Here is a 15,772-nt window from a genome sequence, read left to right on the forward strand (position 1 = left end):
TGATGCCTCTTTACCCTTGCCATTATCAATGATACCTCTCTATCCTTGCCATTATCTATGATGCCTCTCTTACCCTGCCATTATCAATGATGCCTCTCTTACCCTGCCATTATTAATGATGCCTCTCTTACTCTGCCGTTATTAATGATGCCTCTTTACCCCTGCCATTATTAATGATGCCTCTCTACCCTTGCCATTATCAATGATGCCTCTCCTACCCTGCCATTATCAATGATGCCTCTCTTACCCTGCCATTATTAATGATGCCTCTCTTACCCTGCTGTTATCAATGATGACTTTTACCCTGCCGTTATCAATGATGCCTCTTTTATCCTGCCATTATCAATGATGACTTTTACCCTGCTGTTATCAATGATGCCTCTCTTACCCTGCCATTATCAATGATGCCTCTCTTACCCTGTCATTATCAATGATGCCTCTCTTACCCTGCCATTATCAATGATGCCTCTCTTACCCTGCCATTATTAATGATACCTCCTTACCCTGTCATTATCAATAATGCCTCTCTTACCCTGCCCTTATCAATGATGCCTCTCTTACTCTGCAGTTATCAATGATACCTCTCTTACCCTGCAGTTATCAATGATACCTCTCTTACCCTACCATTTTCAATGATGCCTCTCTTACCCTGCCATTATCAATGATACCTCCTTATCCTGCCATTTTCAATGATGACTTTTACCCTGCCATTATCAATGATGCCTCTCTTACCCTGTCATTATCAATGATGCCTCTCTTACCCTGCCATTATCAATGATGCCTCTCTTACCCTGTCATTATCAATGATGCCTCTCTTACCCTGCCCTTATCAATGATGCCTCTCTTACCCTGCAGTTATCAATGATACCTCTCTTACCCTGCAGTTATCAATGATACCTCTCTTACCCTGCCATTTTCAATGATGCCTCTCTTACCCTGCAGTTATTAATGATGCCTCTCTTACCCTGCAGTTATCAATGATACCTCTCTTACCCTGCCATTTTCAATGATGCCTCTCTTACCCTGCAGTTATTCATGATGCCTCTCTTACCCTGCAGTTATTAATGATGACTCTTACCCTGCCATTATCAATGATGCCTCTCTTACCCTGCCATTATCAATGATGACTCTTACCCTGTCATTATCAATGATGCCTCTCTTACCCTGCCATTATTAATGATACCTCTCTACCCCTGCCATTATAATGATGCCTCTCTACCCTTGCCATTATCAATGATGCCTCTCCTACCCTGCCATTATCAATGATGCCTCTTTACCCTTGCCATTATCAATGATGCCTCTCTTACCCTGCCATTATCAATGATGCCTCTCTACCCTGCCATTATCAATGATGCCTCTCTTACCCTTCCATTATTAATGATGCCTCTCTTACCCTGCCATTATCAATGATGACTCTCTTACCCTGCCATTATCAATGATGCCTCTCTATCCTTGCCATTATCAATGATGCCTCTCTTACCCTGGCATTATTAATGATGCCTCTCTTACACTGCCATTATCAATGATGCCACTCTACCCTTGCCATTATCAATGACGACTCTTACCCTGCCATTATCAATGATGCCTCTCTATCCTTGCCATTATCAATTATGCCTCTCTTACTCTGCCATTATTAATGATGTCTCTCTACCCCTGCCGTTATTAATGATGCCTCTCTACCCCTGCCATTATTAATGATGCCTCTCTACCATTTGCCTTTATCAATGATGCCTCTCTTACCCTGCCATTATCAATGATGCCTCTTTACCCTTGCCATTATCAATGATGCCTCTCTTACCCTGCCATTATCAATGATGCCTCTTTACCAATGCCATTATCAATTATGCCTCTCTTACCCTGCCATTATCAATGATGCCTCTCTTACCCTGCCATTATCAATGATGCCTCTCTATCCTTGCCATTATCAATGGTGCCTCTCTTACCCTGCCATTATTAATGATGCCTCTCTTACCCTGCCGTTATCAATGATGACTCTTACCCTGCCATTATCAATGATGCCTCTCTTACCCTGCTGTTATCAATGATGACTCTTACCCTGTCATTATCAATGATGCCTCTCTTACCCTGCCATTATTAATGATACCTCCTTACCCTGACATTATCAATGATGACTCCTACCCTGCCATTATCAATGATGCCTCTCTATCCTTGCCATTATCAATGATGCCTCTCTTACCCTGCCATTATTAATGATGCCTCTCTACCCCTGCCATTATTAATGATGTCTCTCTACCCCTGCCATTATTAATGATGCCTCTCTACCCTTGCCATTATCAATGATGCCTCTCCTACCCTTGCCATTATCAATGATGCCTCTTTACCCTTGCCATTATCAGTTATGCCTCTCTTACCCTGCCATTATCAATGATGCCTCACTTACCCTGCCATTATCAATGATGCCTCTCTATCCTTGCCATTATCAATGGTGCCTCTGTTACCCTGCCATTATTAATGATGCCTCTCTTACCCTGCCATTATCAATGATGCCTCTCTTACCCTGCCATTATCAATGATGCCTCTCTTACCCTGCCATTATTAATGATGCCTCTCTTACCCTGCTGTTATCAATGATGACTCTTACCCTGTCATTATCAATGATGCCTCTCTTACCCTGCCATTATTAATGATACCTCCTTACCCTGCCATTATCAATGATGCCTCTTTACCCTTGCCATTATCAATGATACCTCTCTATCCTTGCCATTATCTATGATGCCTCTCTTACCCTGCCATTATCAATGATGCCTCTCTTACCCTGCCATTATTAATGATGCCTCTCTTACTCTGCCGTTATTAATGATGCCTCTTTACCCCTGCCATTATTAATGATGCCTCTCTACCCTTGCCATTATCAATGATGCCTCTCCTACCCTGCCATTATCAATGATGCCTCTCTTACCCTGCCATTATTAATGATGCCTCTCTTACCCTGCTGTTATCAATGATGACTTTTACCCTGCCGTTATCAATGATGCCTCTTTTATCCTGCCATTATCAATGATGACTTTTACCCTGCTGTTATCAATGATGCCTCTCTTACCCTGCCATTATCAATGATGCCTCTCTTACCCTGTCATTATCAATGATGCCTCTCTTACCCTGCCATTATCAATGATGCCTCTCTTACCCTGCCATTATTAATGATACCTCCTTACCCTGTCATTATCAATAATGCCTCTCTTACCCTGCCCTTATCAATGATGCCTCTCTTACTCTGCAGTTATCAATGATACCTCTCTTACCCTGCAGTTATCAATGATACCTCTCTTACCCTACCATTTTCAATGATGCCTCTCTTACCCTGCCATTATCAATGATACCTCCTTATCCTGCCATTTTCAATGATGACTTTTACCCTGCCATTATCAATGATGCCTCTCTTACCCTGTCATTATCAATGATGCCTCTCTTACCCTGCCATTATCAATGATGCCTCTCTTACCCTGTCATTATCAATGATGCCTCTCTTACCCTGCCCTTATCAATGATGCCTCTCTTACCCTGCAGTTATCAATGATACCTCTCTTACCCTGCAGTTATCAATGATACCTCTCTTACCCTGCCATTTTCAATGATGCCTCTCTTACCCTGCAGTTATTAATGATGCCTCTCTTACCCTGCAGTTATCAATGATACCTCTCTTACCCTGCCATTTTCAATGATGCCTCTCTTACCCTGCAGTTATTCATGATGCCTCTCTTACCCTGCAGTTATTAATGATGACTCTTACCCTGCCATTATCAATGATGCCTCTCTTACCCTGCCATTATCAATGATGACTCTTACCCTGTCATTATCAATGATGCCTCTCTTACCCTGCCATTATTAATGATACCTCCTTACCCTGACATTATCAATGATAACTCTTACCCTGCCATTATCAATGATGCCTCTCTATCCTTGCCATTATCAATCATGCCTCTCTTACCCTGCCATTATTAATGATGCCTCTCTACCCCTGCCATTATTAATGATGCCTCTCTACCCCTGCCATTATTAATGATGCCTCTCTACCCTTGCCATTATCAATGATGCCTCTCCTACCCTGCCATTATCAATGATGCCTCTTTACCCTTGCCATTATCAGTTATGCCTCTCTTACCCTGCCATTATCAATGATGCCTCTCTTACCCTGCCATTATCAATGATGCCTCTCTATCCTTGCCATTATCAATGGTGCCTCTGTTACCCTGCCATTATTAATGATGCCTCTCTTACCCTGCCATTATCAATGATGCCTCTCTTACCCTGCCATTATCAATGATGCCTCTCTTACCCTGCCATTATTAATGATGCCTCTCTTACCCTGCTGTTATCAATGATGACTCTTACCCTGTCATTATCAATGATGCCTCTCTTACCCTGCCATTATTAATGATACCTCCTTACCCTGCCATTATCAATGATGCCTCTTTACCCTTGCCATTATCAATGATACCTCTCTATCCTTGCCATTATCAATGATGCCTCTCTTACCCTGCCATTATCAATGATGCCTCTCTTACCCTGCCATTATTAATGATGCCTCTCTTACTCTGCCGTTATTAATGATGCCTCTCTACCCTTGCCATTATCAATGATGCCTCTCCTACCCTGCCATTATCAATGATGCCTCTCTTACCCTGCCATTATTAATGATGCCTCTCTTACCCTGCTGTTATCAATGATGACTTTTACCCTGCCGTTATCAATGATGCCTCTCTTACCCTGCCATTATCAATGATGACTTTTACCCTGCCATTATCAATGATGCCTCTCTTACCCTGCCATTATCAATGATGCCTCTCTTACCCTGTCATTATCAATGATGCCTCTCTTACCCTGCCATTATCAATGATGCCTCTCTTACCCTGCCATTATTAATGATACCTCCTTACCCTGTCATTATCAATAATGCCTCTCTTACCCTGCCCTTATCAATGATGCCTCTCTTACTCTGCAGTTATCAATGATACCTCTCTTACCCTGCAGTTATCAATGATACCTCTCTTACCCTGCCATTTTCAATGATGCCTCTCTTACCCTGCCATTATTAATGATACCTCCTTACCCTGCCATTTTCAATGATGACTTTTACCCTGCCATTATCAATGATGCCTCTCTTACCCTGTCATTATCAATGATGCCTCTCTTACCCTGCCATTATCAATGATGCCTCTCTTACCCTGTCATTATCAATGATGCCTCTCTTACCCTGCCCTTATCAATGATGCCTCTCTTACCCTGCAGTTATCAATGATACCTCTCTTACCCTGCAGTTATCAATGATACCTCTCTTACCCTGCCATTTTCAATGATGCCTCTCTTACCCTGCAGTTATTAATGATGCCTCTCTTACCCTGCAGTTATCAATGATACCTCTCTTACCCTGCCATTTTCAATGATGCCTCTCTTACCCTGCAGTTATTCATGATGCCTCTCTTACCCTGCAGTTATTAATGATGCCTCTCTTACCCTGCAGTTATTAATGATGCCTCTCTTACCCTGCCTTTATTAAGTAGGCCTCCATATAACTGCTATTATAATGACTGCTTCTAACACTGCAGCAACACACATCTCAGAGAACTGTACATTTTTTGTTTTACCTTTTTTTAACCATGACTGCGCCACCTTAGAGTGCAGTGGTTGTTGCATTTGAACGAACATTCTATGATTAATACTGTAGCAATGTGGCCATTCTTCCTGACCACCAGGTGGTTGGATCAGTATCAGTTTCACCATGTGTGGTCTTATCTGAACAGTCCTACTGCTCCAGCCAAATGACCAAGTCATAGAGAACCCAGCACAGCCAGACGATGACTATATGGGGTTTATGTACTAAAGTGTATGGAGATAAAAGTACCACCCAATCAGCTACTGTCACTCCAGTCACCAGGGAACCCTAACAATGCAGGTTTCCCTCACAGGGAGAGTTACAAGTAAAAGAATAAGTACAAACTGTGGATCGTTTGAAATGTGTCTGTTAGTAATGAACAGCCCTGTGCTCCAGCAAGGACTACACATGCATTGTTAGGGTTCCCTGAGGACTGGAGTTGGGAAACACTGGTCAACGGAGAACTTATCTCCCCACTGTGATTGACTAGATGCAAAGACTGATCTACAAATAGTTATATTTATTTTTCCTTCCATTGTTTGGATCTTCTGATATAAGAGCTTTCCAGCAATGTCATGAATATAAATAAATGTATAAAGATAAATGTATTCTCCTGTGACAGTGATGGCACTCACTCTGTCTTCTCAAGGTGTAATAGTAAGGGATTTCCCTCCACGTGTATACTGTACTGGACCAGGTCTGGATAAGTGTTCTGGAGAGACAGAATATAAATGAGTGAACAGCATGATACAGAATTATACTGTGTCTACAACTCCGTTTATTTAAATCATTAATGCAAGGATACATTATAACAGGCCCACTGGGCTCAAGTGTGGCATGAATACAAATCTTCTTGTAACAAAAATTGGACCAGTCCCAGGAACACTGGAGAACATATGAGCCCCAACCATGATACTTAGGGCGTGGTTCAGAGGTGAGCACTATTGCAGCGGCAAATGTGACTTTTTGCGGAGCTGCAGCGTCAATAATATGCAAATGCTGGTTTCAGTCTTCCCCTAGTGTACTAACATGCGCCGGATTGTCGATTAGTGCACCTTTATACTACCCCTCTTTCATCCATTGATGCGCCGGATTGTGCAAGCATTGGGACGCCCACTTTCAATGCACATGAATGGTACAGCACCAGCGGTGGTACTGAACCCTCCACCACTGGCTCACTATCGCGTGCACCATCAACACTTGCACCAGCCTATGGCATTCATCTGAATATGGCCTGTGTGACTACAGCTGTGCGTACAAGATTTCTGGAGCAATTCACCATTGCTTCACCATTGCTTTGGTGCGGAGACAGCTGACCCGAAGATCCGCTGTCTCCACGATCCCCTACTTTAGTAGCGATGAAAAATAGCACTGCTGAGTCTGACTCGCCAGTGCTACTGTACATGCATGAACGTCGGATCACGCATGCCTGGCCTCTGGCAAAAGGAGCCGAATGGCATGGAGGGATCCCATAGGAAGGAGCAGCGGTCCGGGAACAAACGCCATCTGAAGATGGCATAAGTTCCTGCAGTCAAGCTCTGAAAATTTAGCTTTTTTGGAGCTTGATGAATTTAGGAGCCCAATACTAGTGTACGGAGATGGCGGGCCACATCGGGGCTGAAAGGTAAGCAGGAGATATTGGTGATTATAATGCATTGCCCCATTACTTAATTTACAGAAAAGTAAGTACAAATTTACAGTGATGATGAATAGACCCCTAAATGTGTTTTAAGGGGATGTAGTCAAAATTACACCTGACTAAATTCCAGCAGACATAATGCCCACATCAAAATACAGTCACCCATAATACAGTTAAAAACCCGACAATCAAATTCCGACATTCAAAATCCTGAAACATCAAAATACAGACAATGTACAAGCATTAGATAGTTTATTTTTATCAATTAACAAAATTCAAAATGAATGAACAGAAGAGAAATCTAAATCAAAATCAATATTTGGTGTGACCACCCTTTGCCTTCAAAACAGCATCGATTCTTCTAGGTCTCTTATACCTCCGGTGGCAGACTTGGTCGGCAATGACTGCTGGCACACTGTGACCGAGTAGCGGTGGCAGAACCGGATTTTCTCAAATGCGAGAGTGCTGGTGACGGGGGGATCATGGCCACATTAGCAGCAGTATCACGGAGGGCAGCAATATAGCAGACGGCAGCAGAATTGCTGAGCCCCAACATCTTAACGCGTTTCTCCAGGTTTTCGGCTTTCGGAGGCATAAGAGACCCGCCAGAGTATTCGGGAAGCACATTTCTGCCACCTGCCCACTAAAAGATCCCAACCACCTCGCTGTTGATTGCGACTGTGTTATCTGATATCTGGACAAGATGACTTGTCTATTCACAGCCTGCTACTGAGGTACTTATTACTTCACTTATGTTTATGTGGATTTAACATTAAGATATTATTATTATCATCATTTATTTATAGACTGGGCTCTTTTACTTCATTCTAAAGAAGGTGAGATACTAAGTTTACGGGGAAGTCACAAAATTTGGCTTTAACCTTAGAGAGACATTACAGCAGACCTTTATATATCCTATTATCCAGAGCTTTAAAGTGCCCATCCATTTAACGATGCGGGGGACAACGGCACAATTACGATGACGTCGTCTCCCGCGGGGTGAACTGCATACACTGAACATTCAGACGTTCAGTGTATGCAGATCAATCATCCCCGATATGGCAACCTGATGGCGGTCGTCAGGTTGACCGTCTTTTTCGGGCAATGATTGATGTTTAAAACGACCAGCGGGCGCGCGCATCGCTGGTTGTTTTTAATCTTTTACTGCCCGATTTGCGGGCGATTACCAAGCGATGGAGCGATAACGACCGTCGTTATCGCTCCATCGCTAGGTATAATTGCCTAGTGGATGGGCAGCATTATAGATCAACTACTGGAGAGGACTGCATTGTAATCTACAGATTGGCAGCTATTGATTCTGTTTTGATGTTTTTATGTTTCTAAAACTACTAATACACACTGCGTGTTTTAATAAATATTCTTTTTATTTTGTCTACAAGCGCTACCTCTTGTTTTATATATTGTGTATTTTTAGTGGGCTACAGTTCCCACTTGGTATAGCTGCTAATTAGACAAAATATCTTCTTAGGAACACAGACCTGCCCACCTACATTAATTAACCACACTTGCACAAAGTCAGGGAGTTTGTAGGATTATAGTCAGGTGTATGATTAACCAATCATACCAAACAGGTGATAATGATCATCATTTTCATATGTAGGTTGAAACACAGGGACTGATTCAGACCCACTCGCAAGTGCTATGCGCTCACAAGCGGGTCGATTGTTAGGCAGTGCGCACGCACGAGCCCCGGAGCGAGCGCAAAAAGCACTTGCTCCGGTGCTTGCATCCAAAAGGGGCAGCAGTCAATGTTGATCGACAGCTCGCCCCATTTGGAAGGCGGGGCGGGGGGTTGGCTGGGCAAACGGAGGCGTTCCTGCAGGAACGCCTGCCGTTTGTGGGCGGCCCTACTGGCATCACGAGTGATGTCAGTAGGTGGACTTCCTGCTCTATTAGAGCAGGAAGTCCACTGGAGATTGCGGCAATGAGACCCTACCGCAAGGGTCTCGTTGTAAGCGCGATGGCCGCGATGGTCTTGACCATCGCAACCATCACCTGGCCGTTCGCATAAGCTGTGGGTGGTAACCCACAGCTATGCAAGTGGCCAGGAGGCCGTAACTAAAAAAACAAGCGCCCGCCCTGATTCAGAGCAAGCGCTCGCTTTTTGTGAGCGCCTCTGAATCAGGGCCACAGTCATTAACTGAAATAGAAATAGCTGTGTAGGAGGCTTAAAACTGGGGGAGGAGCAGCCAAACTCTGCTACAAAGGTGAGGTTGTGGAAAACAGTTTCATGTCACAGGTCATACACCATGGCAAGACTCAGCACAGCAATAAGACACAAGGTAGTTATACTGCATCAGCAAAGTCTCTCCCAGGCTAAGATTTCAAAGCAGACTGGGGTTTCAAAATGTGCTGTTCAAGCTCTTTTGTAGAAAGAAATGGGCAATGTTGAGGACCGTAGACGCAGTGGTCGGCCAAGGAAACTTAGTGCATCAGATGAAAGACACATCATGCTTACTTCCCTTCGAAATCGGAAGATGACCAGCAGAGCCATTAGCTCAGAACTGGCAGAAACCAGTGGGAATATATGCTATGCAAGAAAAAACAATCACACCAGTAGACAACCTTCTCTTCAATTTATACTTTGGATTCAATATTACTTTATTCTGGTTGAAGAGGTGCTACCCAGTATAATAAATGATAAGTATCTAGAAGGGGACCAGATAGTGGAATGGTGCACTGGTCATATCTATGTAAAACATAGTTTTTATGTGAGATAATAAAAGTTATTACAGTTTCCTTAAAAATATGGAATAAACAAAAATCACAGGCGAAATATTAAATTATTTGAAGTGAAGTAAAATGAGTCCAGGGGACTGTTCCATAAGAAACCCAGAGAAATAACACAATATCTATTTCAGGTGTAGAGTTTCCATATCTATATGTGCATTATAATCTTCCACACTGAATCCTATTGTCTGTACAATAGTAGTTACATATTATCACCTTTAATTCTTGTCAACTGGAAACTGTTTCCAAACACTGTAATTAAATTGATACAATGTGTCACAAGGTCCGTGCTAGCTTTTCGAGCTCTTAGTCACAGAAGGTAAATACACTACTGAATTTATTTTAAAAAGGTCCTCAACACCATTAATACATTTTATAGTATTCTACTGGTATTACTGTGCTACATTTCAGACTGTATGATTTGTATGCACTTTATAGAAACCAGAGGGACCCAGGTACACCCATCTAATGTTTGGAGACGTCTGGCCAGAAGTCGGTCTTCATGGAAGAATTGCGGCCAAAAATCCATATCTTCAATGTGGAAACAAGGCCAAGCGACTCAATTATGCATGAAAACATAGGATGTGGGAGGCACATATTGAAACTGTTGTAATTCCTACACCGTTCACCCGATTTGGATGTAATTACCCTCAAATTAAATCTGAATGTCTGCAGTTAAAGCACATCTTGATTGTTTCATTTCAAAACCATTGTGGTGGTGAATAGAGGCCAAAATCTGAAAATTCTGTCAATGTCCCAATATTTATGGACCTGACTGTAGGTATAGTGACTTGTCACTGTTTTGATTTTTGGGATTTTGTCTATTTATAGGTTACAGTATGTCCCTGTCAGTATAGTGATGTCCATTTCTAGCTTATGTCCCTGTTGGTACTTTGTCAGTATGTCGATTGTCGGTATTAAGTCTGTTTTGGGATTATGGTTGCCGGGATGTAATGGGATAAAGCAATGGGGAATTTGCAAAACCTAATTGGTGACTAAGACCCACATGACTGTTATAGGCAGGACATGTATAACTGTTTTTCCTGCCATGTTACAGGATCTAGGATGGTTGGGAGCGCCACATATACATCAAAGTGGAAAGACATTATAATGTTAATTATATTATATGATTTGTGTTGAGTATTGCTCTGCCTCTGCTCAATTCTGTATACATACTGTATGGTGTCCTCTACCTGCAGTATAATTGGGAACATGTTTTCTAATTGAAAGAGTTAAACACGATATCAATGTACATGTGTGAGGTACAACAACAAAATCTGACCAATAACACAATGCAAATCTGGTGACAGTAGGAAGAGTATCATTGTAAAGTACCTGTGTGTCTCTTTTGTGCAGAGAGTGGACTTTTTCAGGAAATACAACCTCATATTTCTGTCCAACAGGTATTCTGCTAAATGCTGGAAGACAAAAATGTACTTTTAGTTGCATCAACCTTATTGAGTCATTGTACAATTAGGACACAGACCCCTTCAGGGGGTATCTAATTAGCCGCAGTAAATTACAGCGGCCAATTCCCTCGCCTGGGGCTATCCAACTAGCCCCGAAGTCGGCCTGACGCCAGCCCTTATCTGTTTTTTTTTTCGGGACCTGATGTGTCCCGAAAAAGAATCCACGATAATTGCAGTTTTTCCACCTGAAAAAAGGCGATAAGCTCGCGGACCTATGTGTTTTCGCCTGTTTTCAGGTGAAAAAATAGCAATTATCGTGGATTCTTTTTTGGGATACATCAGGTCCTGAAAAAAACCCCAGATAAGTGCTGGCATCAGGCCGACTTCGGGGTTAATTGGATAGCCCCAGGCGAGGTGATTAGCTGCGGTAATTTACCGCGGCTAATTGGATACCCCCCTCAGTGTGATAATATAACAGGAAACAGAACCCTCTCAATATAAATATTAGAATGTGACAGAACACAGATCCCACTCACTATCAGTGTGATAATATAACAGGACATACATCCCTCTCACTATTAGTATTATAATATAACAGAACACATATCCCCATCACTATCAGTGTGATAATATAACAGGACACATATTATCACACTGATAGAGGGATCTGTGTTCTGTTAGATCTGTCTCACTATCAGTGTGATAATATAACAGGACACAGATCCCTCTTGCTATCAGTGTGATAATATATCAACACACAGATCCCTCTCACTATCAGTGTGGCAGAATACATATCCCTCTCACTATCAGTGTGACAGAATGCATATCCCTCTCACTATCAGTGTGATAATATAACAGGACATACATCCCTCTCACTATCTATTCTAATATAACATGACAAATTCCTATCACTGTCAGTATTATACTATGACAGAACACAGATCCCTCTCACTATCAGTGTGATAATATAACAGAACACAGATCCCTCTTACTATCAGTGTGATAATATAACAGGACACATTATCACACTGATAGAGAGAGGTATCTGTGTTCTATTATATTATCACACTGATAGTGAGAGGGATCGGTGTCCTGTAATATTATCAAACTGATAGTAAGAGGGCTCTAACAGGCAGGGCCGTAGCTAGGGTAGGGCGGCTGGTGCCATCGCACAGGGCACCACAGGGCAGGGGGCGCTGTTTGGGCCTATCAAATATCTGTTTATTATCATTCTTGCTTGTAGCTTCCTCTTATATCATCCCCAGCATCTCCTGGCCTCTCCTATCTCTTCCCTGGCCCTTCCCCATGAAGCCATGGCCCTTTTTTGGGTGCATTATGTCGCTTTGAAAAATGAGGAGGGCGACAATGCTCGTTCTGGCACAGGGCACCAAAAAGTTTAGCTACGGCTCTGCTAACAGGACACCGATCCCTCTCACTATCAGTTTGATAATATAATAGGACACAGATCCCTCTCACTATCAGTGTGATAATATAACAGGACACAGATCCCTCTCACTATCAGTGTGACAGAATACATATCCCTCTCACTATCAGTCTGATAATATGACAGGCAACGGACAGGGACACTGGTCACAGGGAGTAACTAAGTTTGTAAGGGCCCCTATATACTACCCAATGGTGAAAAATGTGTCTAACACATGTACCTTTGACACTGAAGATGGGCCCCCCTCAGCTCCAGGCCCCATAGCAGCTGTACGTCCCATGCACCAGAATCAGGAGTACAGTTTGGTCACCTGGCATCACTGGAGCCGGTTAGTGCTGTTCACACATGTAGGCCACTAGGTCACCTGAGTATTTGCTAATATGTCCAATGATGATCTGATCGATTCTCAGGTGTGGGTAGTGACCCTCATTTTATACCCTTAATTAAAAAAAAAAAGATTTGCTGCTAGGTGGCTTTGGTGTGGGGCTGTGCCCTGGACTCACCTAGGACTTGGCAGTCCAGCAGTACCAGTAGGATTAGTGCAGCTTGCAGCATGGTCTGTTCGCTCCTGTGCTCACACCTTCTCCTCGGCAGTCACAGAGGAACTGTACACACTGTACATTGTGCTTTCTACATTATATAGCCCCACATGAGCAAACATTTTACTCAACAATCCAGACTCAGCGGAAGTGACAGCATACTTGTCCCTCAGCCACTTCTCATTGTGTTCCTGCCCGGAGTGGTATTTGTGTCTCGTCCTGGGATGTTTACCTTGGCATCCAGGTGTGCTTTGTTTTCTTGTACCTGGTCTGACCATGACATCATCTTATTGGTGACTCCCGTGAGAAATCAATCAGAACTAGAGATGTGCGCTGATCCCCGTGTTTTAGTTTTGCTTTTGGATCGGGATCTCCCCTGGTTTTGGATCTGGATTGGGTTTGCCAAAACCTCACCTCCGTGTTTTGTTTTCATGTTTTGGTTTTGGATCTAGATTTTTTAAAAAAAAATAAAAAAAACTGCTAAAATCACATAAAATTGGCCTTTTTTTGTTCCTACAGTATTAATAACCTCAATAACATTTATTTCCACTCGTTTCCAGTCAATTTTGACCACCTCACAGCTCACAATATTGATTTGTTCATCTTGTTTAGGCCCAAAATTTGCACCAAGATAGCTGGCTGACTAAGCTATGCTGCAGCAGTGGGCAGCACAAACACATGGCAGTTCAACTTTAAACATGGCACATCAGGAAACACTTTTATTATTCAAGAGAGGCCTGAGGGAGTTGGAGTATGTATGTAGTTGAAGGTAGGGCAGGGACAGGAAGGGTTGATTGGTAGTAAATTTAATTTCGTTTTTTTATTCCAAAGAAAATTTATGAGGGAGAAGTGGAGGAGGCATTTACAGTACATTTACATCCTTCCTTGCCACAGAAGAGTTCTTGAGCATGGCTTCTGCTGTTGCTGGGAGTTGATTTTTTTCATCCCAGAAGGGGACCAAGAAGCATGCTTTCCAAAAATAAATAAACAATTGACTTAAATAATGCTTTGCAAATCTTCTATAAAGGCATTTCCCAACCTGTACAGGGACATAAAAAAAACATAGTGAGTTAGTGGCCTTCAAACTGCCGTTGTTCCCTCTGTCCACTTAACCATATGAGATATGTGAACAAGCGGAGCAGAGCAGCAAATGCAACATTTCAGACTTAAGGTTTAAGTATTACATTGTGTTTTTCTTGGGAATTCTTTCTTGAGCGCCATGCTTGCTTGCTGGGAGTTGATTTTTTTTATCCAAGAAGGGGACCAGGAAGCGTGCTTTCCAAAAATAAATAAACAATTGACTTAAATAATCCTTTGAAAACCTTCTGTTCTGTAACAGAATTTACCAACCTGTACAGGGACATTAAAAAAAACAGAGTTAGTTAGTGGCCTTCAAATTGCCATTGTTTCCACTGTCCACTTCTTAGATATGTGAATGTTCGAATGTAGAAGGCCAAAAATTGGGTGGACCACACATGGCTGATTGATCAACCATGGCGACTGGATTAGTGTCATAAGGAAGAGGAGGTTGCAAACTGGGTGTTATGTTATGAGTTGGCCATATGGGGTATGTTGCTGTTAAGGGATCAGGCTGGTTATCATCAGTGGACACATTATCAATTATAGTTGTTGTTATATTGGGTTGCCATCTCCTGAAGGGTGTTTACCAGCAGACAGAAACTACCTGCCTATCAGCTTAGGCATAGACACTTCCTGAGGAACAGAGCTCTGTTCTCTGGAGGGAAGCCAAATAGGTGGGAGCCCCTGTTCCAACATCTGAAGCTCTTATCTCTCCACATCATCTATTATAGATGAAAAAAAAATTTAATCGGGGACATCTAGATCCTCTTTCTGTACCCTGCTCACCGTTTTTGGACCTGGTTCCCCCAGTGGGTGTAGTCTGGGAGGTATTTGTTGGCATGCAGGCAGCGGAATAACAAAGGCCTCCATGTTGTCTGTGCTTACTATTCCGTATTTCAGTTTGTGATTCAGGTAGGAATAAAGTTGGCTACAGAACACAATGACAGAATCACTGGATGTCTTAGTGCATTCAGGCCAAATACGATCCATGAATTCCCAGACAGATTCCGGACAGATGAATCCTTTGCTTGTAATAATCTTTGGTAATTCCTGGTAAAGGTGGTGTTATAGCCAGACACTTTGAAGGCTGTAACTTTGAACTGCTTTATAGAAAACATGTGAATGAAACCTTTCCACACTGCAGAACATGATGGAGAAATCCCTTTTCAGTACCTAGAGCATCTTTTTTCATGTTCTCTGAGGCCTCTCCTGACTTTTGTTTACATTTTTGAATAGAACAGTTTCAGAATTTAGGATGTCTACTCTATATAGGTTTGTAAATAAATATAGGTTTTC

General features: G+C 42.5%; 1 pseudogene; it reads right to left on the bottom strand.

Moving 5' to 3' along the window:
- The window catches only part of LOC148509307 (zinc metalloproteinase-disintegrin-like protein H3), a 97,242-nt pseudogene extending 83,799 nt beyond the window's left edge, over positions 1 to 13,443 (bottom strand).
- Between the last annotated feature and the right edge of the window lie 2,329 nt (positions 13,444 to 15,772).

The sequence above is a fragment of the Taudactylus pleione genome, unplaced genomic scaffold (assembly GCF_031769625.1).
Source record: "Taudactylus pleione unplaced genomic scaffold, aTauple2 ptg000329l, whole genome shotgun sequence".
NCBI classification, from domain to species: Eukaryota; Metazoa; Chordata; class Amphibia; order Anura; family Myobatrachidae; genus Taudactylus; species Taudactylus pleione.